Below are 26,802 nucleotides of genomic sequence, written 5' to 3' on the forward strand. Positions count from 1 at the left end.
GGCGAGCGGGGGGGGGAGAGAGGAAAGCCCCTCCCCTGAGCTGCTTCAATGGGAAACTCGCTTACCGGAGTTTCAGTTTGTCTGCGGGCGAAGCGGCCGGACCCGTCCAGGAAGGCATCCCGGACCCCGACGGGGCTGGAGAGCGGCCGAGAGAGACCCCCCCCCTCCCCTCCAGCAATCCGGGACCCGGACAGGCAGCGAGCAGAAGGCGCGGAGAGGATTGCAAAGGGGCGTCGAGAGAGAGGGAAACCGGAGTGGCTTCGGATTAAACCGGAGACTGGAAGAGGATTTATTTCCAAAGCAGACGTGGGGTTTGGCAGCCGGCAGCCCCCGCTGGCGTATCTCCTGGCTCCGCCGGCCACCAGCTGGGGGGCTCCGGATCTGCCCTGTCCCGCTTGGAGCCCCCTTGGGTGGGGATCAGGAGGAGGAGAAGGAGAGGAGGAGGAGGAAGGCAGCCGCCGGCCAAACATGAGCCAGCATGTCTGACAAAATGTCCAGCTTCCTCTACATCGGCGATGTGGTCTCGCTTTACGCCGAGGGCTCGGTCAACGGCTTCATCAGCACCCTGGGGTAAGGCGCGGGGGTGTGTGGCGGGGGGGACCCCGCGGGCCGATCCTCCGCTCGCTTTCGGTTCTTGGAGCCCGGCTTGCGAAGAGGAAGAGCGGGCCGGGCGAGGGAGGGAAAAAAAAACAGAAAAAAACCCCGTACAGGAAGCAGAGCCGGGCAGGGGTTGGGGGTGCAATCAGACAGCCGCTGCAGGTCGCTAAGCGAGGCGGAGGCAGGAAGCAACAGAACGGGGCAAGCCCCCTTCCTCTTCCTCCCCCCCCCTTCCAGCTACTTCACCGAACAATTAACCAGTGGGACGACCTGCCTCCAGAAGTTGTGGGTGCTCCCAACCCTGGAGATTTTTAAGAGGAGATTAGACACCCGTTGGTCCGGAAGGGTGTAGGGTTGAGCAGGGGGTTGGACTAGAGGACCTCCAAGGTCCCTTTCCTCGTCTGTTAGTCTCATTCCGTAAGGGTCTCCTGGTTGAGCAGGGGGTTGGACTAGAGGACCTCCGAGGCCCCTTTCCTTGTCTGTTAGTCTAGGATTCTGTGAGGGTCTCCTGGTTGAGCAGGGGGTTGGACTAGAGGACCTCCCAGGACCCTTTCCTCGTCTGTTAGTCTAGGATTCTGTGAGGGTCTCCTGGTTGAGCAGGGGGTTGGACTAGAGGACCTCCCAGGCCCCTTTCCTCGTCTGTTAGTCTAGGATTCTGTGAGGGTCTCCTGGTTGAACAGGGGGTTGGACTAGAGGACCTCCCAGGCCCCTTTCCTCGTCTGTTAGTCTAGGATTCTGTGAGGGTCTCCTGGTTGAGCAGGGGGTTGGACTAGAGGACCTTCCAGGTCCCTTTCCTCGTCTGTTCTTCTGCTAGAGACCCTCTGCACCTTTTGCAGAGTTTGACTTTGCTCCAGCCTGCCAGCTTCTCCTCCACGTGCCCGGGGAAAGTTGGGGTGTGCCAGATCAGAACCCCATTTGGGCTCAGCCAGCCTGCCGTTCTCGCTTCCTCCTCTGAGTCCCGAGAAGCCCAAGGGGTTCCGGGTGCTCGGGGTGTCGAGCCCCAGAGGTTCCCGTGTGTGAATTGGCCGTGGAAGATCCCTGCCGCCTTGTGCCACGCGTGTTGACTTTCTGCGGGAGGTGGCCTCACTAGGCAGGAAGTTTATAGCAGGCGGCTCGGGTCTGGTTCCACCTGTCCCAGGTGGGAGGCAGGTGGCTGAGCCGCATCTCCATAGGGATCCTTGACTGTGGTCCTCCTCGGTGGATGCGTTTGCCTGGGAGGAAGGGGGGGGGCTTAGACGGAAGAAGAGGGCAGGAGAAGAAGCAACGGGTGGAAGGAAGATCATTAAAGAGAGATCCCAAGCTGGAACTAAGGAGAAATTTCCTGGATGTGAGAACAAGGAATCAGTAGAAATGCAAGCCCTCCCACTTCCAGCTACTTCACTGAACAGCGGAACGGCTTGCCTCCAGAAGTTGTGGGTGCTCCACCATTGGAGGTTTTTAAGAGATTGGACAGCCATTTGTCTGGAAAGGTCTAGCCTAGTGTCTCCTGCTTCAGCAGGGGGTTGGACTAGAAGACCTCCAAGGTCCCGTCCATCTCTGTTGTTCTATTAAGTCAGAGAAGGTGCACCTTTCACAGGCAACAGCTGATCCAGTTATCAATCTTATTGCCATCCATGCAAAATGGACTAGAAGACCTCCAGGATCCCTTCCACCCTATGTCTCTATGGTCTTGGGCAAGGGGTTGGACTAGAAGACCTCCAGGGTCCCTTCCATCCTACATCTCTATGATCTTGGGCAAGGGACTGGACTAGAAGACCTCCAAGGTCCCTTCCACCCTACATCTCTATGATCTTGGGCAAGGGGTTGGACTAGAAAACCTCCAGGATCCCTTCCACCCTACATCTTTATGATCTTGGGCAAGGGGTTGGACTAGAAGACCTCCAAGGTCCTTCCACCCTACGTTTCTATGATCTTGGGCAAGGGGTTGGACTAGAAGACCTCCAAGGTCCCTTCCACCCTACATCTCTATGATCTTGGGCAGGGGGTTGGACTAGAAGACCTCCAGGATCCCTTCCACCCTACAACTCTATGATCTTGGGCAAGGGGTTGGACTAGAAGACCTCCAAGGTCCCTTCCACCCTACATCTCTATGATCTTGGGCAAGGGGTTGGACTAGAATACCTCCAAGGTCCCTTCCACCCTATGTCTCTATGATCTTGGGCAAGGGGTTGGACTAGAAGACCTCCAATGTTCCTTCCACCCTACATCTCTATGATCTTGGGCAAGGGGTCGGACTAGAAGACCTTCAAGGTCCCTTCCACCCTACATCTCTATGATCTTGAGCAAGGGGTCAGACTAGAAGACCTCCAAGGTCCCTTTTACCCTATGTCTCTATGATCTTGGGCAAGGGGTTGGACTAGAAGACCTCCAGAGTCCCTTCCACCCTACATCTCTATGATTTTGGGCAAGGGGTTGGACTAGAAGACCTCCAAGATCCCTTCCAATTCTGTTACAGACAGCCCTCGACTTTCAGCTGCAACTGAGCCCAGAATTTCTGTTGCTAAGTGAGACATCTGTTAAGTGAGTTTTGCCCCATTCTACAACTTCTCTTACCACACTGTTTAAGGGAGTCACTAGCCGTTGTTAAATAAGCAACACCGTTCTTAAGCGAATCCGGCTTCTCCGTTGACTTTGCTTATCAGATGGTCGCAAAAGGGGATCAGATAACTCCCCCCCCCCGGGACACTGCAATGGTTATAAATATGAAGCCGTTGTCAAGCCCCTGAATTACGTGATCACGGGGATGCTACAATGATCATAAGTGTGGAAAACGGTCGTAAGTGCCGTTGTAACTTTGGACGGTCACTAAATGAACTCTTGTAAGTCGAGGACTATCTGTATCCTGTGATTCTGACTTGGCCCCAGATTCAATCCTGACCTGACAGGATGCTGAGCTGGGACCTGGGTGGGAAAGGAAGGCCCTGATTGGCTTAAGAGGGACAGTTGGTGTCACCTTTCAATTTGCACTTTTGACATTCCTAGGAGACATGGGCTGCCTAATCTATTCAAATTTAGAAATAATATGCGATGTGTGGGGGAGTTTCCCTTGTTATTGATGGCTGAGATTTCTTAAAAGTAAGTCCAAGGGAGAAAAAGTTGTGCCGTATACAGGAATAGTCCCCAACTTACAACGGTTCATTTAGCGACCGTCCGAAGTTAAAACAGCACTGAAAAAAGTGACTTAGGACCATTTTTATACTTATGGCCGTTGCAGCATCCTCACGATCACGTGATCATAATTCAAACGCTGGGTAACCTGACTCGTATTTATGACGGTCGCAGTGTCCCCGGGGGTCATGCGATTCCCTTTTGCGACCGTCTGACAAGCAGTCAATGGGGAAGCAGGATTCACTTAATAACCGGGTTAAGAAAGATGGCAAGAAAAGTCATAAAATGGGGCAAAACTCGCTTAAATGTCTCACTGAACAACGGAAATGGTGGACTCAATTATAGTCGTAAGTCAAGGATGGCCTGTACAGCATGGTGGGGTTTTTTCTGTCTAAATAACTCATTCACTCAGGTCTGATAATTCATAATATTGTACCTTGCCTATGGGAACAAATTCAGGTTTTTCATTCCCATGAAGCTGGTTCCCTTAAAACAGTGGTTCTCAACCTGTGGGTCGGGACCCCATTTGGGGTCGAACGACCATTTCACAGGGGTCGCCAAACAACGCAGTCCGCCATTTTTTCCCCCTTTCCTTAGCTGTGCTACTCCCTTTTATTCTATTGGCTTTCGAAAGCCAATAGAATAGACTCTCTTGAATAGAGTCTAATTCTATTGGCTTTCAAAAGCCAATAGGAATTGTCCAGGCTGTCTCTGCCCTGCTGAGCCCGCCAAAGTCCCATTCTGCAAACGGTGCTGCACCAGTTGAGTAGTCCTCGACTTACGACCGGTTGAGTAGTCCTCGACTTACGACTGGTTGAGGGTCGCGGCATTAAAAAGGTTGAGAACCACTGCCTTAAAAGGATAGACTCTTCTCTTCTGAAATTGGTCCTTTTTCTTCTCAGCCAGCTTTTAAACCAGGCTTGTGGGGATCTACAGGACTATTAAAAGATTGGACCCAACGGAGTTGGAAAGGACCTTGGAGGTCTTCTAGTCCATCCCCCTGCTCAAGCAGGAAGCCCTACACCATTTCAGACAAGTGGCTGTCCAATCTCTTCTTAAAAACCTCCCGTGTTGGGGCACCAACAACATTGGTTTGAGGATTCCTTCGCTTCTCTCTCTCTCTCTCTCTCTCTCTCTCTCTCTCTCTGTGTGTGTGTGTGTGGTGTGTGTGTGTGTTGAAGTAAAATAAACTCCCCAAATCTCTTCCAGCTGCTCTCCAAAATGCAACACAGGTGTCAGCTCAGGAGAGTAGTTTGCAAGGTCCCTTGCCAGGCTTTGCGAAGGGCTTGTGTTTGTGTTTGTGTGGCACAATAGCCTGCTAAAGATCCCGTTCTGACACACTCAGCCTGTCACTGCTTTATGATGCGATTTTACCAGTTATCAGAGTGAGAATATGGTTCAGGGGAAAACCAATTTGGGGGTGAGTCATTCCAGGGTAAGAATTGCTGCAAAGCTTTAGAGGTGTGTGTTATGTCGGTCGCTACACTAGCTTGCACTTGGTGATCAGCTCGGGTTTTCCGGATTCTGTTTGAGCAAGAGTGAGCTGGCCAACTTTATCCCGCATGGAATATAACCTCTCTCGTTTGCTTCCAGCCGGGAAGAAGGTAGCTAATTAAACTACAGTTGCTTTGCTGATTGAGTGCAGCTAGTCCTAGGCCAGGGGTAGGCAACCTTGGCTCTTTTATGACTCGTGGACTTCAACTCCCAGAATTCCTGAGCCAGCATGGCTCAGCTTGGAAACCTCTCCCTTTCCCCTCAGCATGGCTGGCTCAGGAATTCTGGGAGTTGAAGTCCACAAGTCATAAAAGAGCTAAGGTTGCCTATCCCTGGCCTAGGCCTAGGCGTAGGCCGCTTTTTGACTCGTGGACTTCAACTCCCAGAATTCCTGAGCCAGCATGGCTCAGCTTGGAAACCTCTCCCTTTCCCCTCAGCATGGCTGGCTCAGGAATTCTGGGAGTTGAAGTCCACGAGTCATAAAAGAGCCAAGGGTGCCTACCCCTGATATTACGACCACAATTTACCTCAAAATTTCCCTTGCTAAGTGAGACAGTTGTTAAGGGAGTTTTGCCCCATTTTATGACCTTTCTTGCCCCCGGTTGTTAAGTGAATCACTGCACTTTGTTAAATGAATCCGGCATCCCCATTGACTTTGCTTGTCAGGAAGTCTCAAAAGAGGATCATGTGACTTTGGGACACTGCAACCGTCATAAATACGAGTCAGTTGCCAAGCGTCCGAATTTTGATCACGTGACCGTGGGGATGCTGCCATGCTTTTAGGTGCTGTTGTAACTTAGAACGGTCACTAAACGAGCGCTTGTAAGTCAAGTCTGAACTGGTAGCCATGTCTGTTTCTGGCTTCGCTTCCAAGCCAGAATTGGAAAAAAAGAACAATTTATTGTGAATTATAGCTCGGCATTTATTTATACTGCCGGTTTCAACCATGCCCAATGCCTGGGTATATGCAAGTGATCCTCGACATACGACCACATCTGAGCCCAAAATTTACGTTGCTAAGTGAGACATTGGTTAAGTGAGTTTTGCCCCCTTTTATGACTTTTCGTGCCACAGCTGTTAAGTGAACTGCTCCAGTTAGTAACCCGGTTGTTAAATGCATCTGGCTTCCCTGTTGACTTTGTTTGTCAGAAGGCCGCAAAAGGGGATCATGTGACCCCGGGACATGGCAAACCGTCATAAGTATGAGTCAGTTGCCAAGCGGCTGAATTTGGATCACGTGACCCTGTGGGGATGTTGCAAGTGTGAAAAACGGTCATAGGTCACTTTTTTCCAGTGTCCTTGTTAACTTTGAACAGTCACTAAAGAAAATAAATTGAGGATTTGGAAGCCTTATCTGTGTCTGGCTTCTCTTCCAAGGCAGAAATAGAATAGAAAAACAATTTATCGTGAATGATAGCTCGGTATTTATTTATGCTGCAGATTTCAACTAGGCAAGTGTACACTGACACTCAGATGTGGCTGTCACCTTCTGCTCCACGTGGCTGACTGACTCACTCTTTCAGCCTGTGAATTAGTGTGCTACAGGAGAGTTTACAGTTTACAGATGCAGCAGTCAAAGTATCAAAGCTGTAAAAGTGCAAGGCGATTTTTCCAGTGTAAAGCAGTTCTTGCTAAAAGTAAACAGGATTATCAGAGAGAAAATTTCTAACCGAGGCTTTCTCCTTAGGTGCCAGCTTTCTCTCTAGCTGGGAAACCGTGGGGAAAAAAGAACTCTTAACTTTTCTTCGACAGCTCTAGACACAGTTTGTGAAATTTTGCAGCCCGTGACAATAATGGGAACCCTCCTGATGCTAGTGGGCATGATTTTCAGGAGCTATCTTGCTCTGTTAATTAGCTTTGCGTTCAGTTGGTGGTTTATTTAGCCTCAGTTAAATGAACCGAAACTGGATAGCTTCATGCAACCCTGGAAGCAATGAGTGTCTGAATCTGGGCTTCACATATCCTGCTAAGCCAAAATTAAAGCCCATTATGTCTTGGCATAAAGTGTGAAGTTGACCTCCATTTAGCACTCAATGGACAACAAATGCTAAATCTAGACTGGTGTTTCTCAAACTTGGCAATTTTAAACTGTGTGGACTTTAAGCTGGCTGGGAAATTCTGGGAGTTGAAGTCCACACATCTTAAATGTTGCTGGGTTTGAAAACCACTGAGCTAGATGGAAATTTCATGTGATGGATGATTGATGTTGATTCCTTTGCCTATCCATTTCAGAAATGTTGAAATCAATAGATCATATTTACAGGTTTAGATTTCTTGCTTTCTTGTGATTTGTTATCTTGGCACAGAGATGAAGTCCACTTTTCTTCAAAAATGCACATAGTTGTCCCCAAGGAAATATTTGGCTTTGCAAATAATGTTCTGGTTTTACGAAATGCAGATTTTTATATATATATAATCTAATTGAGGATATGTCTGCCTTTGGGAATAGGCCAGGTCAGGAAATAATTGACTAAGACCCCTGGAATTCTGTTATCGCAATATATAATGGCAATCTCTTAAAACTTGAGAAAAGATAAATTTCGTAGATAGCATTGTTTAATGCAAGCATTGAAGTGTCTCTTTAAAAAAAAATCAATGCATTCTTACTTGGAAATGATCCCGAACATGGTTGATTACTCTCAAGGAAATATTCGTAGGATTGCACACATATTTAATTAAAGGTGGGCTACCTGATTCATTTATTTGAAATTCTGCCTTCAGCGGGACAGTGTCGCAATTGATTTATTCTTTTGCAATAAAATATAATTACTTTGAAAGCAGTAATAGCGACAACATTCCTTTAACAAGAGAAGGAATTTGGTGCAATTGCACGGAGTTGATAAACTTCTGAAAGCTGTTCAACCTGTAAACTCTGATTTGAACAGATTTGATTGAAATCAATGCAGTTCTAAGAAAGATAATTTCCCCCTTATTTTTACAACCATTAGCTGACTAAACACTGCTGTACTAAGTGTGTTAAACTACGTTTTTTTTAGCCTTCCTAACCTGATTTTAATGGCCTATAAACAGAATGCAGACCTTTCATAAAGCCACTTAGTGACAGCTTAACTTTGCAGATGGTCATAAGCTTAAAAAGGATCTTCTTTGGAACATAATTTGAAGATTTCATACCCTTTTTTAAAAAGGAACTTGCGGACAGTGGGTAAATGAGACACTGATGATCAAGGATAGTGTAACTTTTACACTATCCTTGATCATCAGTGTCTCATTCATACTTTTTTTTTATTGAAAATTTTTTAAAAACTTTTACAAAGACAGAAAAAAAACAATGACAACTACAATAAGACAAAAAAAAACAATACAACTCTCCCCCAACCCCTCCCAAATCACCCCCTCCCTCCCTCCCCAGCTTCCCAGAGCAGAATATAGGCTTAATTAAAAGAAGTTAACAAAATTATAAGATAATTACGAACAAAATATATATGAATAAAGAGTTATAAACCTTAAAAAGAAAAAATATTTAAAAAAAAAACAAAGAAAAGAAAAAAAAGTAGAGTTTTTATACAAGTTATAAAAAAGCTAAATGGTATTTCTTCATATCCAATTTAAATTGTATAAAATTTATCCATTTTTCCCATACAGCAAAAAATTTCTCTTGCGTTTGCTCTTTTAAGAAAGCCGAAATCTTTGCCATTTCCGCCAAATAAGATACTTTAAAAAACCACTCTTGCAAAGTAGGCAAAGATTCCTTCTTCCAATATTGACCTACTAGCAGCCTTGCGGCTGTAATCAAATTCAACATCAATATAACCTCCTTAGCATCACAATCAGTAACAATACCAGTGTCTCATTCATACTTTTAATATCACAATGACAAAAATAAGCTGAGTTTTGCATGTTTCTCTAACAATGCTATGCTAGTTGCCGTTTTCCTTTCTAATATATAGTCTTTGATTTACAACTATTAATTTTGTGACCGCTCAAAATTACAAAATTACAACAGCACTGAGAAAAAGAATGCACAACCGTTTTTCATACTTATGACCATTGCAGCGTCCCCATGGTCACGTGATCAAAATTTGGAGGCTTGGAAACCGGCATGACGGTTGCAGTGCCCCTGGGTCACGTGATCCTTTTTGCGACCTTCTGACAAGCAAAATCAAAGATTCATTTAACAGCCGTGTTACTAATTTAACAACTGCGGTGATTCTCTTAACAACAGTGGCACGAACGGTCGTAAAATGTGGCAAAACTCATTTAACAGCGGTCTCTCTCAGCGATGGAAATTTTGGACTCAGTTGTGGCCATATGTTTGAGGACTCACATCTATCGTAGCCGGGGCGGTAGTTCACTTGAGAAAAACTGCAGGGAAAAAAACAAAAACCCAAGACTGTGTTTACAATCTTTTTATAAATCTGGCACCATAGCAAAGAAAGCTCTTTCATTTTCCTATACTGGGTGGCGAACTTCCCAAAGGTTCTTAAGATTTTTATCCCCGAGTTCCAAAGCAAACATATGCTCTCATCAGCTACTAGTCAGTGGAAGTGGCTCATGGGTTATTTGAATCACGAGTGTCGGATTGATTTATTCTGACACAAAACAGCACCGCCCAGTCGGAGAGAGGCTTTGCGACATGGAACAATGTGAAATTCCAGGATTTGCACAATCAGCCTGGCTTTCCTATCCTGAATTTTAGCGGATAGCGTGCGTAACCTGTGAAAATGTCCAGTCAATCACATAGATACACACACGTAAAGAGAACAAAGACCTTTTCTCCAAAGTATAATTCCAAGAATAACTTTCAAGAACCGCTGCAGTATGCATATTATTTTGAATTTTTTTTCTTAAAAAAAAAAAAATCCTGTTACTCTTCCTCCCCAAAAGGTGCTTTAAGGAAGTGCAGGTGGTCCTTTAGTTCATTTAGTGACCGTTCAAAGTTATGACAACACTTGAAAAAAGCGACTTATGACCGTTTTTCACACCTACGACGCTTGCAGCATCCCCTTGGTCATGTGATCAAAATTCAGATGCTTGGCAACTGACTCGTATTTATGACGGCTGCAGAGTCCCAGGGTCACATCATAAAATGAGGCAAAGCTCACTTAACAAATGTCTCACTTAACAACAGAAAGTTTGGGCTCCGTTGTGTTCGTAAGTCAAGGACCATTTTGGTAGTTTGCAAAAGAACAATTAAAACTGTGGGTTGATGTAACTTTTATTAATACAAGTGAAATGTAAACTGATTAACAAAGATGTGACCTCTAGATACTATAAGATAGATCAGAAGTACAATATTTCTATAACGCATGACATAAAATAATGGGAAAATTTGGATATTTAGATGACTTAACATATGAAGAAATCATGACTGATAAGAAATGGATTGAATATAAAAGGGAAATTAAGCTTAAACAAAAATTACAAAAATAGGATGCATGGTGAACTAATGAGATGATGGTTATAAGAATAATTTAAGTTGCAGAAAATGCTATACATAGAGATTATTATTATTATTTGTATAAATGTTTAAAAATGCCTACATTTAATCATTTGTATATTGAAAATATTAAGAATTACATTTTGTTTAAGGTTGACGGAGGGGAATATGAACAGGAGAAGGGAAGTTCAAAGAAATATATTATTAATTAATATACCAATTATGGAATTATCAAATCCAGTCATTACTGATTGTTAATAATTATTATTGTCTCTTTTTTTCTTATTAAAATATAAACCAAGACAACACGCTGTACACCAGGCACTAGAGATTGTTATATCTAAAAACCAATGAAATATATTTAAAGAAAAAAAAGAATAATTAAAACCATCTCATACAAAATCCTGAACAATAAAACTAAGTTCATCTAGTTCAGGCTATTTTATTAGTCTCGGGATGGAGAGTGATTGAGCTATCATACCTCTATCTTTTCAGGATATCTTTAATTACTCAGTCTCCTAGTTGCTCTAGGTCAGGGCTTTTCAACCTTTTCACCCATTGTACCACTTTTAGGATATGACAATATCCGAGGACCACCAGTTGCCTAGAAGGTGTCAAAAACATGATGACCCCCCCCCAAAAAGGAAAAAAGTGATAAAGTACAGGTAGTCCTCGACTTACAGCAGTTCGCTTAGTGACTGTTGGAAGTTACAATGGCACTGAAAAAAGTGCCCCCCAAGCCATAGCCGAGCAAGTCACCTGCCTGCTCACCTGGCGGCACTCTTCCTCCTGTCCGAGGTTTTCATTGTTGTGAGCATTTCTGTTGAGGATTGGCAGCGGGAGTCGGGTAGGGGGGGGGGTTTGGTTTTTATTCCCCCCGTCTGCTGGGTGGTTGCAGCAGGTTTTGGTCACTTCACATGACCCTGGGACACTGTGACCATCATAAATAGGAATCAGTTGCCAAGCATCTGAATGTAAATCACAAGACCCTGGAGATGCTGCAACATTCCAGCTGATGGGCACTTCTTCTGGGTTCAGCAGAAGTACCAGGATCAGTGCTGCTTTCCAGTTGATTGGTGCTTCTTCAGGGCTCAGCAGAAGCTCCAGGATCAGTGCTGAGCTCCAGCTGGAGCCTGGCGTGCCTGGCTGAGGAATTCTGGGAGTTGAAGTCCACAGTCATAAAAGGGCCAAGTTTGAAGACCCCTGCCCTATACCATTTCAGATGAATGATTGTCCAGTCTCTCTTTTTGAAAGCCTCCAGGGATGGTGCACCCACGACTTCTGAAGGCAGGTTGTTCCATCTTAGAGTTAGATGTATGTAGAATGTCTTATGTATTAATGTAGAACCCTACTTTAGGGTTAGAAGATAATAATAATGATGATGATGATGATGATGATGATGTTGGAAGGGACCTTAGATGTCATCTAATCCAACCCCCTGCTCAGGCAGGAAACCCTATACCATTTCAGACAAATGGCTGTCCAGTCTCTTCTTGAAAACTTCCAGTGTTGGAGCATTCACCACTTCTGGAGGCAGGTTGTTCCACTAGTTAATTGTTCTAATGGTGAGGAAGTTTCTCCTTAGTTCTAGGTTGCTTCTCTCTTTAATCAGTTTCCTTCCTTTGCTTCTTGTCCTGCCTTCAGGCACTTTGGAGAATAGTTTGACTCCCTCTTCTTTGTGGCAGCCCCTGAGGTATTGGAAAGCTGCTATCATGTCCCCCCTTGTCCTTCTCTTCATTAAACTAGACATAACCAATTCCAGCAACCATTCCTTATATGTTTTAGCCTCCAGTCCCCTGATCATCTTTGTTGCTCTTCTTTGTACTCTTTCTAGAGTCCCAACTCTTTTTTACATTGTGGTGACCAAAACTGGATGCAGTATTCCAAGTGTGCCTTACCAAGGCATTGTAAAGTGGTATTAAGACTTCACGTGGGTTTCTGCACTGATTATCTTCATCCAAACTCCGGATTCTGTCCTGCTATGCTTTAGAAGCCTAGAATAGGCTTCCCGGAATCAAGCTTAACTGTATGAACCTGAGAACTAGTTTGGTGTAGTAGGCCCCAGGCTAGAAACTAGGCGATGGTAAATTCTAGCTTCTCCTTATGCACAAAGCCAGCTGGGTGATCTTGAGGTGGTCACACTCCTTCAGCCCTAGGTGTTGTGATTCCATGCCAGCCTGTGCTCCCAACAGCTGAGTCGGAGGAATCTGAGGAGGAGGTGGAGGAGGCATTTGGAGGACCATCAGAGCCAGAGGGTGGCTCTGATGAAGTACAGGACTCACAGTTGGATGCAGAGCCTGGGCCCTCCAGTCGTGTTTCTGATGAAGCTCAGCTATGTGAGGAGCATGAGTCAGACTTGGAAGAATCACAATTGATGGACTTGCTAATTGACGCACGCAGATGGCGTCAATTAGCAAGAGTAAATCAACAGAGGTCAATGAGGCACCTCCAAAGTAAGAAGAAACGGCAAGTCCTCGGGACTGCTGCATAAAGGAAGGAGGTGTGGGTGGTGCTGGTTGCTGAAGGCAACCGTTTGAAAACTGCGTCTTGGAATCTTGATCTGTGGCTTCTCTTGTAACTTCTTGTCTGTTTTTCATTGTGTTCTTTTGGACTTGAGTTTTGCTGTATTTGACAGGTTTGTCAACAATATTAAAAGGGGTTTTTGTTTTTGTTTGCAAGTCTCCAGCCTATTGTAGTAGCAGGGGTTTTGTCCTTGTGCAGTTAACCAGGACAGCAATAGGCTGGGATAGAACAGTAGGAAGGAGACAATTGCAAATCACTTCTGAAAAAAAAAAACTCGTTGAGAAAACGTCAGGGGACTCATCCAGGCAGTCTCCTGGAGTCAACGCCGACTCAAAGACACAAGAACACAACAAAGGGTGCGTGAAGCAGATTGTCTGCCAGACTAACATGCTTTCCATATGTCAGTGGTTCTCAACCTGTGGGTCGGGACCCCATTTGGGGTCGAACGACCATTTCACGGGGGTCGCCAAACAATGCAGTCCGCCATTTTTTCCCCCTTTTCCTTAGCTGTGCTACTCCCTTTTATTCTATTGGCTTTTGAAAGCCAATAGAATAGACTCTCTTGAATAGAGTCTAATTCTATTGGCTTTCAAAAGCCAATAGGAATTGTCCAGGCTGTCTCTGCCCTGCTGAGCCCGCCAAAAGTCCCATTCTGCAAACGGTGCTGCACCAGTTGAGTAGTCCTCGACTTACGACCGGTTGAGTAGTCCTTGACTTACGACCGGTTGGGGGTCGCGGCATTAAAAAGGTTGAGAACCACTGCCATATGTAGTTGTCTCCCATTTCCTTCGTCTTCAATATGGCTGCAATGAGAGTCGGGAGTTAATCTGTATTTGGGTTTCCTTCAAATTCTCCCTCTCTGGGAAGAAAGGAAAGGAGGGAGAAAAGAGTAAAGGAGGGGAGAAGGAAGTAGGAAGGTTGGAGGAGAAGAGGAGAAGTGGGGAGAAAGAGGAGGAGAGTGGTGAAGGAAAGAGAAGAGGAGAGGAAGAAGAGGGAAGTAGGCAAGAGAAGAAAGGGAGAAAGAAGGTAGAGAAGAAGGAGTGTGGATACAGTGAAAGGGGAAATGGGCGAGCAACACCAAAAGTCATGTGTATGTATTTATTTCATTTTATTAAAAGTATTTTTATATTTGAATGTAAAAAGAATGTATGTTAACATCTGATAAATATCACGGTATATGTATGGGGGAGAGTTTAGAAAAATAAAAAAATATTAAAAACAAATTCTCTCTCTCCAAAAGGCAGATTTATCCCAGTGTGAAGGAAACCAAAGCTTTGGGGGGCTAATTGTGCGGTTGTGCCCCTTTAATTTTCCAAGTCATTAATATATATATATATATATATATATATATATATATATATATATATATATATATATATATATATTTGTTTTCTGAGGTTTTCGCGGGTGTTTGTATGTAGGTCTTTGGTTGTTCGGGTTTTCTCCCCCGCGTAAAATTGGAAGTGTCTTGGCGACGTTTCGACGAAGTCCCATTCGTCATCTTCAGGCTGGTGTTTTCAGCTTCGTGCTTCGAGCAGCAAGCACGAAGCTGAAAACACCAGCCTGCTGCTCGAAGCACACGAAGCTGAAAACACCAGCCTGAAGATGACGAATGGGACTTCGTCGAAATGTCGCCAAGACACTTCCAATTTTACGCGGGAAAAACCCGAACAACCAAAGACCTACATATATATATATATAATATATATATATATATATATATATATATATATATATATATTATATAGTAGGTCTTTGGTTGTTCGGGTTTTCCATATATATATATATATGGAAAATTTGCATAAAAATACGACTCCTGGGCATGTCTATGGTACAAATAAAATACGAACACCAGGAGAGTATAAATATAAAAATATACTTTACTAAAAGCTGCCAAGCTTTCGTTTGGAAACTCCAAACATCATCAGGGCTAAGGAGCCAGTAAACAATGATGACTTAAATGGGTTTTGCCGGCATCTGCAGCCGGCTCATGGACCGCGTCACCGGTCCCGGCCGGTTAATTAGTGTTCCCATTTAAAGTCATCATTGTTTACTGGCTCCTTAGCCCTGATGATGTTTGGAGTTTCCAAACGAAAGCTTGGCAGCTTTTAGTAAAGTATATTTTTATATTTATACTCTCCTGGTGTTCGTATTTTATTTGTACCATATATATATATCTTTGTTATTTGCTAGAGGTGTCTGCAGTATCTGATTGTGTACCGGGGTCAAGGGTTAAAGGTGACTTTCAGGTTTGTCAGCTTTGATTCCCCAGCTGTTAAAGAGCAGTCTGAGGTACAACGATCTCGAGAAGGTGAATTTTTTTCTTGGCACGAGAAAATGTTTTAGGCGAAGTTTGGCCTGCTTTTGTTTTGGGCAAGCCGACAGTTGAAAGAGGTTTAAAAAAGAGAGAGAAAGAGAAAGAGAAGGACAAATAAAGCTCCCTGTGCTTGGTACGGCAGTGGCACCGATTTACATAGTCTTTGATTGCAGGGTTCAGAGTTTTAGCCAGACTCCTGACCTGGTCTTTGCACTTTGGTGGAGAAACTAATCGTGTAAGTCGCAGTGTTTCTCAACCTTGACCATTTTAAGGCATGTGGACTTCAACTCCCAGAATTCCACAGCCAGCAACGCTGGCTGTGGAATTCTGGGAGTTGAAGTCCACATGCCTTAAAATGGTCAAGGTTGAGAAACACTGTAAGGGAGAAGACTGGGAAATGCAACTTATCCTGACCTCCTTTCCCTTCAGACTGTATTTTACAATGTGGCTGTTCATCGACTGCACCTTTTAGAGTAGGTCTGCCCTCCGCCCTTAAACTGCTTCTGTCCTATATACCCCTGAGTCTTAACCCAGAAAATGTTTTCTACACAGAGATGTTTGGCGGCGGTTTTCAAGGAATTCAGCCAATATGAATGACAGCCAGTTTGGTGCAGTGGTTAAGACAGAAGGAGAGGGACTGGGAGACTGTGAGTTTTAGTCTTAGTTTAGACACAAAGCCAACTGGGTGACCTTGGGCTGGTCTCTCTGCCTCTCTCGGCCCTAGGAAGGAGGCGATGACAAATCATTTTTGAAAAATCTTGCCGAGAAGACTGGAGGGAATTCTATCTGTTATCTCCCTATCCTATCCTATCCTATCCTATCCTATCCTATCCTATCCTATCCTATCCTATCCCAGGGGTAGGCAACCTTGGCTCTTTTATGACTTGTGGACTTCAACTCCCAGAATTCCTGAGCCGGCATGGCTCAGCTTGGAAACCTCTCCCTTTCCCCTCAGCGTGGCTGGCTCAGGAATTCTGGGAGTTGAAGTCCACGAGTCATAAAAGAGCCAAGGTTGCCTACCTCTGGCCTATCCTATCCTATCCTATCCTATCCTATCGTATCCTATCCTATCCTATCCTATGTCTATCATCGCTCTATCTCTCTATCTTTCTATCATCTCTCTCTATCATTTCTCTTTCATCTCTATCATCTTTCTTTCTTTCTTTCTTTCTTTCTTTCTTTCTTTCTTTCTTTCTTTCTTTCCTTCTTCCATCTATCTGTCTGTCTGTCTGCCTGTCTGTCTATTATCTTTCTATCATTCTTTATCTATTTATCATATCTATCTATCTATCATCTATCATCTATCTATCCATCATCAATCTATGTCTCTATTTCTCTATCTAACCATGCATCCATCATTTATCTTTATCTCTCATCTATCTATCATCTATCATCTACTTATCTTATATCTGTAATCTATCAATAATCCATCATCTATAAATCTATATCATCTATCTTAATCTATCTATCTATCTATCTATCTCTCTCTCTCTCTATCTATCTATCTATCTATCTATCTATCTATCTATCTATCATCTCTCTCTCTCTCTCTCTCTCCCAACATACATTTTCCTGCATGCTACATTTTATCCAAGGTTTGAGAGTCACTGCCCTTTCAGAGTCTAGAGAACAGAGATCTCTTTAACATGGATTATGGTTAACAAACCAAACCAAACCCAAAAAAATATCCCATTGTGGTTGAATGAAGGTTGGGCTTGTCATTGACATGAGGTGGGGATTTACCCATTTGATGCAATTTTGAGGGTTTGCATGACACCAAATCATATATAAACCACATGGGTTGAGTCCCTACACTATAATAATCCCAAAATGCGGTTGCCGAATTTACAGTTCATCGTGTAGTGCGGTGCTCCAGATGGGGTTAATTGAATTTAAGGATCATAATTCAGATAGCTGTGAATAAACATACTGTGAAGACAGAGTCACTGAGTTCATAACAAGTGCAAACTGATGTCACGAGTAACTTACTTAAAATGTAAGAAAAACTTCCTTCAGGCTTGTCCATATTTAAACTGTTGTATGCAAACATCGAGGCAGCTTTGGTCAAATGGCATATTTCAAGAAATCCCTAACTAAACAAATTGACATAGCTTCTAAATGGCACAAAATTAAACATGACACCTTTCTACGGTTTGGAATGCACACACTTAGTATTGTTGTGCAGCTGCTTACAGATCGAAAACATGAAAATGATTAATATGGCAGCTGCAAGAATTTGGAAACCCTTCCAGCTAGTACTTGGTAGAACTAACATGCTCAGTCAGGATATATTATGTCTAGACTAGAGCATTCCCATAATCCATTGATTTTATTTATTATTTACCAAATAAATTCATGTAGCCACTCACACATATTGGTTATTATTTTATAAGTAATTCATGGTGGTGAACATACGTAATACTCCTTCCTCCCATTTTTCCCATAACAACAACCCTGTAAGGTGGATTGGATTAAGAGAGAGTGATTGGCCCAGAGTAACCCACCTGGCTTTCATGCCTAAGGCAGGACTAGAACTCACAGTCTCCTGGTGATTGGCCCAGAGTCACCCAGCTCGCTTTCATGTGTTGTTATTGTTAATTGTGAAGTCGTGTCCGACCCTTCGCGACCCCATGGACAATGTTCCTCCAGGTCTTCCTGTCCTCTACCATCTTCTGGAGTCCATTTAAGTTCACACCTACTGCTTCAGTGACTCCATCCAGCCATCTCATTCTCTGTCATCCCCTTCTTCTATTGCCCTCCATCTTTCCCAGCATTAGGCTCTTCTCCAGTGAGTCCTTCCTTCTCATTAGGTGGCCAAAGTACTTGAGTTTCAACTTCAGGATCTGGCCTTCTCAAGAGCAGTCAGGGTTGATCTCCTCTAGGACTGACCAGTTTGAACGCCTTGCTGTCCAAGGGACTCGCAGGAGTCTTCTCCAGCACCATAGTTCAAAGGCTTTCATGTGTAAGGTGGGACTAAAACTCACAGTCTCCTGGTGATTGGCCCAGAGTCAACCAGCCAGCTTTCATGGCTAAGGCGGGACTAGAACTCCCAATTTCCTTGTGATTGGCCCAGAGTCACCCAGCTGACTTTCATGCCTAAGGCAGGACTAGAACTCGCTACACCCAATTGGCTTTCAAGATCAATATTAGATCCTAAAAAGATCCTTCATCATTGCCTTGAAATTTAATTCTGTTTAGGATCTCATGAAACTCTGTGTGTAAAAACAAATGTAAGGGAGCACCTGGTTGGCATTTAATTTTGTCTTATCTCTCAGCTGGAGGTTTGCTGATCGTAAACAGAATTAGGGACAAAGCTCCCAAGTTGGAAAATGATGTGTCCCTCTAGGATATTATGTTCAGGTACAAGGGTGTTATCCTTTTATTTATTTCTGTTTATTTAAAAGGTATATGCCTGACTGTAGCCAAAGGACCAAGCACATTAACTGTTGCCAGACTTGGCCATCAAAGATCCTGCAATGGAGTTATTTATTTAAATCAGGAGTCTTCAAACTTGGCCCTTTTATGACTGGTGGACTTCAACTCCCAGAATTCTTCAGCCAGGCACGCTGGCTGAGGAATTCTGGGAGTTGAAAACCACAAGTCATGAAAGGGCCACGTTTGAAGACCCCTGCTTTAAACCTTCAGTCCCCCAGTCAAACACATGAAGGCTGTTATCAAATCAACTGCGCATGTTCAGCTCAGCTGAACCATACATAGCTCTGAATTAGTATAATGTCCACATATAAATCACTCCCATTGTTCTATGGAAGAGAAAATAATTCTCCTTTAAGATATATATATATATATATATATATATATATATATATATATATATATATATACATACACATATACACGTACACACACACCACACACACACACACACACCACACATATATATATATATATATATATATATATATATATATATATATATAGTACAGTTATGATTGCTGGAGGAAACTTTGATCATACTTAAATTTGGTAGTCAATTTTTGTGTTCTACATAGTTCCCTTTTTGATTGATTAATCCAGTGGTTCTCAATCTTTTTAATGCCGCGACCCCCAACCGGTCGTAAGTCGAGGACTACTCAACTGGTCGTAAGTCGAGGACTACTCAACTGATGCAGCACCGTTTGCAGAATGGACTTTTGGCGGGCTCAGCAGGGCAGAGACAGCCTGGACAATTCCTATTGGCTTTTGAAAGCCAATGGAATTAGACTCTATTCAAGAGAGTCTATTCTATTGGCTTTCCAAAGCCAATAGAACAGTGGTTCTCAACCTATGGGTCGCGACCGCATTTGGGGTTGATCGACCATTTTTCGGGGGTCGCCAAAGGCGGCGATCCGCCATTTTCTCCCCTCCGGGGGTGGCGCCGCGCATGCGCGCTGAGCATGGGGGCGCCACCGCGCCGCGCATGTGCATAACGTTTGTGTGACGGGGTCGCCGTCACACAAACGTTGAGAACCGCTGCAATAGAATAAAAGGGAGTAGCACAACTAAGGAAAAGGGGGGAAAAATGGCGGACTGCGTTGTTTGGCGACCCCCGTGAAATGGTCGTTTGACCCCAAATGGGGTCCCGACCCACAGGTTGAGAAACCACTGGATTAATCAGTCACTCATCTCAGCAAGTGTCTCCGTGCAGTAAGCAATCTTAAAATAATTAAAAAAAAACAAATTTCCATTAGAAATGCAAAAAAATTAAAATACACCGCAATTGAGAAAGAAGTTACTATGGATGGTGGTTAGCCCAACTTGGAGATAGGACCCTATTTTATGATATGTTCATTGTTTGAGTTTTTGGACACCCGCTTTTGAACTATGACCATAAAACAACTGAAATTTGGATTGTTCAGACCCTCTGGAATTTTTGCCTTTCTCTTCCTGACTGAGCAACCAAGATTCAACCAGCATCACAGCTTGTTTCTGTATCCTCACTTTGACATTTTGATTCATCGCTGTAGAGACTGCGAAGCTTAAGATTCTGAAACCTTTGGCCATATTTTAAGAGCTGGCTCTCCTCGTCCTTTGAGTAGGTTGGGAGGCAGAGGATGTATTCATTCTGTTTATTACAAGCTGCCAAAAGTTAATTGTTGCTTAAACAAAGCCGAGAGCTCTCAATTCTATAAGGAAGATGTAAAGGAACAGAGCTGCTAGGCTGTAGCTAAACTTTGTTAGCACTGTAATGGACTTCTCAGTAAATCTGGCCAGGATTGAAGCTGTATGTTACATTGTTCTCGGCTAATCCTCGTGTGTTTTCAAGAACGGTTAGCTTAGAATTAATTCTTTCTGCTCCAGCAAATGCGGTTAAATGGTGGTGTAATATATGTTGTGTATTCTGTAATGCGATTAATGAAACACCGTTCCCCAAGTTTGGTGCCAAACACAGATCAAGAAGGGGATCGTGAATGCCTGCATTGTGTGATCTTGGAGATCGTGGGATTAAATCACAGAACGATAGAATTGTACAATTGGAAGGTAGTGTAAGGCTCTTCATAGTCAACCCTGTCTAGTGTTCAAGAAAATAATTTAAACTGTCACAGTCAGGCAGCTGTCCAACCTCTTTATTAAAACTTCCAGAGATGGAGAATACACCGGGTAATTATTCTACGGCTGGACAATTCTTATTGTTGGGAACTTGATACTTAAATAAAAACCTCATAATTTTAAAAGCGTGCTGCTAACAACAGGCAAGTAGTTCTCAGTTTATGACCACAGCTGAGTCCCAGATTTCTGTCGCTACGTGGGACATTCGTTAAGTGAGTTTTGTCCCATTTTACGACCTTTCTCACCACAGTTCTTAAGCGTATCACTGCAGTTGTTAAGTTAGTAACACGGTTGTTAAGTGAATCCAGCTTCCCTGTTGACTTTGCTTGTCGGAAGGACGCAAAAGGGGATCACACGATCCTGGGACACTGCAACCGTCATAAGTATGAACCAGTTACCAAGCATCCGAACTTGGATCACATGACCGTGCGGATGCTGCAAGGAACGTTAACTGTGAAAAAAGGCCGTAAGTCACTTTTTTCAGTGCTGTTGTAACTTTGAACGGTCACTAAACGAACGATTGTCAATCCCGGATTCCCTGTAGTGCAGAATTTGGCTGCTATTGCTGAATACATCAGTTTACAGTAGTGGCCAAAATGGTGGAAACCTTTTGGGAAAAGTGTACAGTAGAAATGCCACCTTTGGTTAAGTTTCCACCCATTTTTCTTCTAATTTCTTTATAACTGTAGTCTTGTTCACTTCATAATATTATTTTACATCGCTTTCTGGGCAACCAGTCAACTCTTTGCACCATTCTTTTAATTTTATTTCGCTTTACAAGCTCACTAGATCAGTGATGGCGAACCTTTTAGAGACCGAGTGCCCAAACTACAACCCAAAACCCACTTATTTATCGCAAAATGCCAGGGCCGCATCAGCATTGTGGTGCCCTTGGGGGGGTGGCAGGGAGGAGCCTCTGAGTGCTGCCTCTGGCATGCAAAAACCGGGTGCACAAAAATGAGCAACCGTGCTGCAAGGCGCAAAAACGGCCGCCGCCACACCATAGGGTGCAGATACAAGACGCTGCACCACGCAAGAACGGGGCAGGGCTAGTGAGTATCATGTAGGCACTACCCCCATCCCATTTGCAGTGCATGCATGCTCGCGGCCCCGTGCGTGCATGCACACATGTAAAATGCTTCCCACTCCCTTTTCTTCCACATTGTCCACCAATCGACAATGGTTGGTGACCTCTGTTCTACCATCTCTGCTCATGCTTGCTAGTTGGCTGCTTTGCCTCGCTTGTGCTGGGTGAGACTCCTGCTCCGGGCCACGGTAGCAGCCTGATGGACCTGCTGCTGGCGGCGGTGTTGCACGTGCCAACAGAGAGGGCTCTGAGTGCCGCCTCTGGCATGCGTGCCATAGGTTCGCCACCACTGCACTAAATGAAAAAACACAAAAAAACCAAACCCACTTGATAGCGATCCCATAACACACTGACAAATGTCCTCCTCTCAGCTTCAATACATGACATCAATCACTGGATCCTACTGTGATCTGATTGGTTCATGGCCAAAACAAGATGACATCTGATTGGCTCTCTAAACACTCCTGCTCATTGGCTACAATCAGATGAAGGAAAGCTACCTGAGATCAACCTAAGCAAGTTGTGCTTCCTTTTTCTGGCTATTTGGCTATAACTTTTCATAGAATACGGTACAGATAATTGAACAAACTATGTTGCATTACATTCTTGATTAAATTATCTTTCCATTGATATATAATTTTATGGTACTGCTCCAAAAAAAAGTGGTGTTATTAGCCATCCAACCTCAAAAATACACTTTTTTCCAAAAGGTTTCCACAATTTTGGCCACTACTGTAGCTGTGTTTGCCAAATTTTCATTTCCCCGCACACCTTTGCCAATCATATATGGTCTTAAAGACAAGAAATGGAAAAGAGACTTGCAACTTATTCACATTTTTTTCTAATTTAGGCCTGAGTTCTTTATCCTCAAGTAGATAGGCAATGTTTAATGTTCACAAAACATTAAAACGCTGCAAAAGCCCTTGAAACAGCCCAACGTCTTGAACACCCAAAGCAACCACTTTTATGAGTTCCCCACATCATCTGGGCAAGTGTGCACGAGGCAAAGAAATCACATCTACCAACACTGCAGCTTGGGTGGATGTCTGCAAGACAAAAAAAAAAAAAAAACAACTTGGTTGTGTCACCCTGTGTATACTGGCTTCTGAGTAAGCAAGCGTTTTGAACGTAAAGAGGTACACCACAACTGATTAAACAATAGGGCTTCAGTTTCCTTAACAAAGTTGGCAAATTAAGCTGAAAGTGAAAGGTTAAATATGAACTACAGGATAGGTGGTAGATTATAAAATTAGATGCCCTCTGCCATGATTTTGTGTGCAAGGGAGAGAGTGGGTGAAAGGGGGGGGGAGAGAGAGTTTAAGATTGTAGGAAGTCAGATTTAAAACCTTTCTCGTTCTTTTTTACCATCGTTTAAATCCTAATAAGCTAATTTTACAACATGGAGGAGTTTTGATCGCATGGAAGTTTTCTTTGGCATGTTTTTAGATTTTTATGCGCCCATTCAATTTTGCTTTGGGGAATGAGTCAAAGGACTAGCAGACAAATGCATTTCTCTGCATATGGTTATAATAGAGAGCCCAAAATAAGGGTTTGGGGGCAGCGTCTGGCGATTGATGTCAATGGGGTTGCATCTCTTGCGTCTCTAGTTTAACGAAGAGAAGGACAAGGGGGGACATGATAGCAGTATTCCAATATCTCAGGGGCTGCCATAAAGAAGAGGGAATCAAGCTATTCTCCAAAGCACCTGAAGGCAGGACAAGAAGCAACGGGTGGAAACTAATCAAGGAGAGAAGCAACCTAGAACCAAGGAGAAACTTCCTGACAGTGAGAACAATTAACCAGTGGAACAACCTGCCTCCAGAAGCAGTAAATGCTCCAACACTGGAAGTTTTTAAGAAGAGACTGGACCGCCATTTGTCCGAAATGGTGTAGGGTTTCCTGCCTGAGCAGGGGGTTGGACTAGATGACCTCCAAGGTCCCTTCCAACTTTACTACTATTACTATTACTAATGTTAAATTGATTGCCTGCACTAAGTGGATTTATTTAAACAATGTTTAGTCTGCCGTTCGTCAAAATAATACCGTGTCTAAGGTTTCTGGGTGCTTAGTAGCAGGCCCAAATATTTCTGTGTGGCTTGGAAAAATGCTGGTTGTGGGTTTTGCTGAAAGCGTAGTGAAAAAACCTGCAAAACAGGCTTTGGGTGACAGGAGAAATATGCATACCCTAGGCAACAGCAACTTCACAATGCCTGCTAAGAGAATCTGAATTACACTGTACACTGTTTTTTAGGTGTGTAGATAGGAAAGACAGTGTCAGTCTGATAAAGACAGGTGTCCTCAAAGATTGAGCCAGTAGTTACAGCCACTGAACAGCTAAAATTGGATGCAGTCCCGTTCTTAAGAATGCACTACTATAAATGCTTGCATTTAGCATTTTGATGGGAAAACAAATTCTTCCTAACAATCCTTCATCTTAATCCCAATGTTCATGTTGATGTGTCTTCCTTGATAAGATTGGACCCCATTCTTACATTTTGTTCTGTAGGCAATTTCAATATTTCAGTCTCAATATTTATTTTGGATAGAGGAAGATCGGGGTTTAAATGCCCATGCTCCAGTTCCTTAAAAACTTTTTCCTTCCTTCTAGCATTTTTATTACAAGTACAGGACTGGCTTTTCAAGATCAATGAGTGTTGATCCATTGGTTGGTGACAACAGTTGACCAATTGGCTTGTAATCTAAGACTGATGGCCCAAGGTCATCCATTCATCCCTAGAACTCACTGTTTTCTGATGATTGTCCCAAAGTCACCCAACCGGCTTTCATGCCTAAGGCGGGATTAGAACTCTCAGTCTCCTGGTGATTGGCCCAAAGCCCCCCAACTGGCTTGCATGCCTAAGGCGGGACTAGAACTCTCAGTTTCCTGGTGATTGGCCCAAGGTCACCCAACCGGCTTTCATACCTAAGGTGGGACTAGAACTCTTAGTCTCCTAGTGATTGGCCTAAAGTCACCCAGACAGCTTTTGTGCCTAAGACGGGACTAGAGCTCATCGTCTCCTGGTGATTGGCCCAAAGCCACCCAGCTGGCTTTCATGCCTAAGGTGGGACTAGAACTCTCAGACTCCTGGTGATTGGCCCAAGGTCACTTAACCGGCTTTCATGCCTAAGGCGGGACTAGAACTCTCAGTCTCCTGGTGATTGGCCCAAGGTCACCCAATTGGCTTTCATGCCTAAGGCGGGACTAGAAGTCAGTCTCCTGGTGATTGGCCCAAGGTCACCCAGACGGCCTTTGTGCCTAAGGCGGGACTAGAACTCATTGTGTCCTGGTGATTGGCCCAAAGCCACCCAACCGGCTTTCATGCCTAAGGTGGGACTAGAACTCTCAGTCTCCTGGTGATTGGCCCAAAGCCACCCAGCTCGCTTGCATGCCAAAGGCGGGACTAGAACTTCCAGTCTCCTGCTGATTGGTCCAAGGTCACCTAGCTGGGTTTTATGCCTAAAGTGGGACTAGAACTCACTGTTTCCTGGCGATTGGCCCCAAATCACCCAGCTGGCTTTCGTGCCTATGATGAGACTCGAATTCACTGTCTTTTGCTTTCTAGCCTGGCACGAGACCAAACTCAATTATCCTTATTAATTTCCACCACATCAGTCATAATAAAATACTTGTCGGGTTGCGTATGACTCTGTGCAAGAAGCATGTTAATACTGTACAATAAAAAACATATACAGAATTAACTTTACAAGTATTTTTTCTCCCCCCCCAGTGTATTTTTTGTATTCCTGTTCAGTAAATTCAAAGTATCTTATTAAATGTTGGAATAATTTCGTGTATCCAATATTTGTACATTGCTGTATATTGCAACATTTAATGCTATTTCTTAGGTTACTCTGGGTATTTTTCTCCTAGAATATATATATTTAAAAATACAGGAACTTCATATAGCATGTATATACAGGCAGTCCTCGACTTACGACCACGATTGAGCCCAAAGTTTTCTGTTGTTAAGCAAGACATTTGTTAACTGAGTTTTGCCCCATTTTATGACCTTCCTTGCCACAGTTGTTAAGCGAATCACGGCAGTTGTTAAATTAGTAACACGGCCGTTAAGCGAATCCAACTTCTCCTATTGACATTGCTTGTCGGAAGGTCGCAAAAGGGGATCACGTGATCTTGGGACACAGCAACCGTCATAAGTATGAATCGGTTGCCAAGCATCTGAATTTTGATCACCTGTCCACGGGGATTGCTGCGAAGGTCGTAACTGAAAAACGGGTCATAAATCATATTTTTCAGTGGCATTGTAACTTTTAACGGTCACTAAACAAACCCTTGTAAGCCGAGGACTACCTGTGTAAGCAATATTTTGAGGGGAGAGAACGGTATTGATACTTTTCTATTTTCCTGCCTTGACTTCTTTTCTTTCATGGAAAACAGAGATTGTGTAGGGCAGGGGTAGGCAACCTTGGCTCTTTTATGACTCGTGGACTTCAACTCCCAGAATTCCTGAGCCAGCCACGCTGAGGGGAAAGGGAGAGGTTTCCAAGCTGAGCCATGCTGGCTCAGGAATTCTGGGAGTTGAAGTCCACGAGTCATGAAAGGGCATAGTTTCCCCATGCTGGCTCAGGAATTCTGGGAGTTGAAGTCCACAAGTCATGAAAGGGCATAGTTTCCCCATGCTGGCTCAGGAATTCTGGGAGTTGAAGTCCACAAGTCATGAAGGGGCCAAAGTTTCCCCCATGCTGGCTCCGGAATTCTGGGAGTTGAAG

General features: G+C 43.9%; 1 long non-coding RNA gene across 1 annotated transcript in view; it reads left to right on the forward strand.

Moving 5' to 3' along the window:
- The first annotated feature begins 55 nt into the window (after positions 1-55).
- Positions 56-26,802, forward strand: part of LOC120314418 — a 41,451-nt gene continuing 14,704 nt past the window's right edge. Inside the window, exon 1 of the long non-coding RNA XR_005558428.1 lies at positions 56-570. This is a non-coding gene — a long non-coding RNA (uncharacterized LOC120314418). The remainder of the gene's footprint in view (positions 571-26,802) is intronic.

Source organism: Crotalus tigris, unplaced genomic scaffold (genome assembly GCF_016545835.1).
Source record: "Crotalus tigris isolate CLP2741 ecotype Arizona unplaced genomic scaffold, ASM1654583v1 scf7180000018925.143070, whole genome shotgun sequence".
NCBI classification, from domain to species: Eukaryota; Metazoa; Chordata; class Lepidosauria; order Squamata; family Viperidae; genus Crotalus; species Crotalus tigris.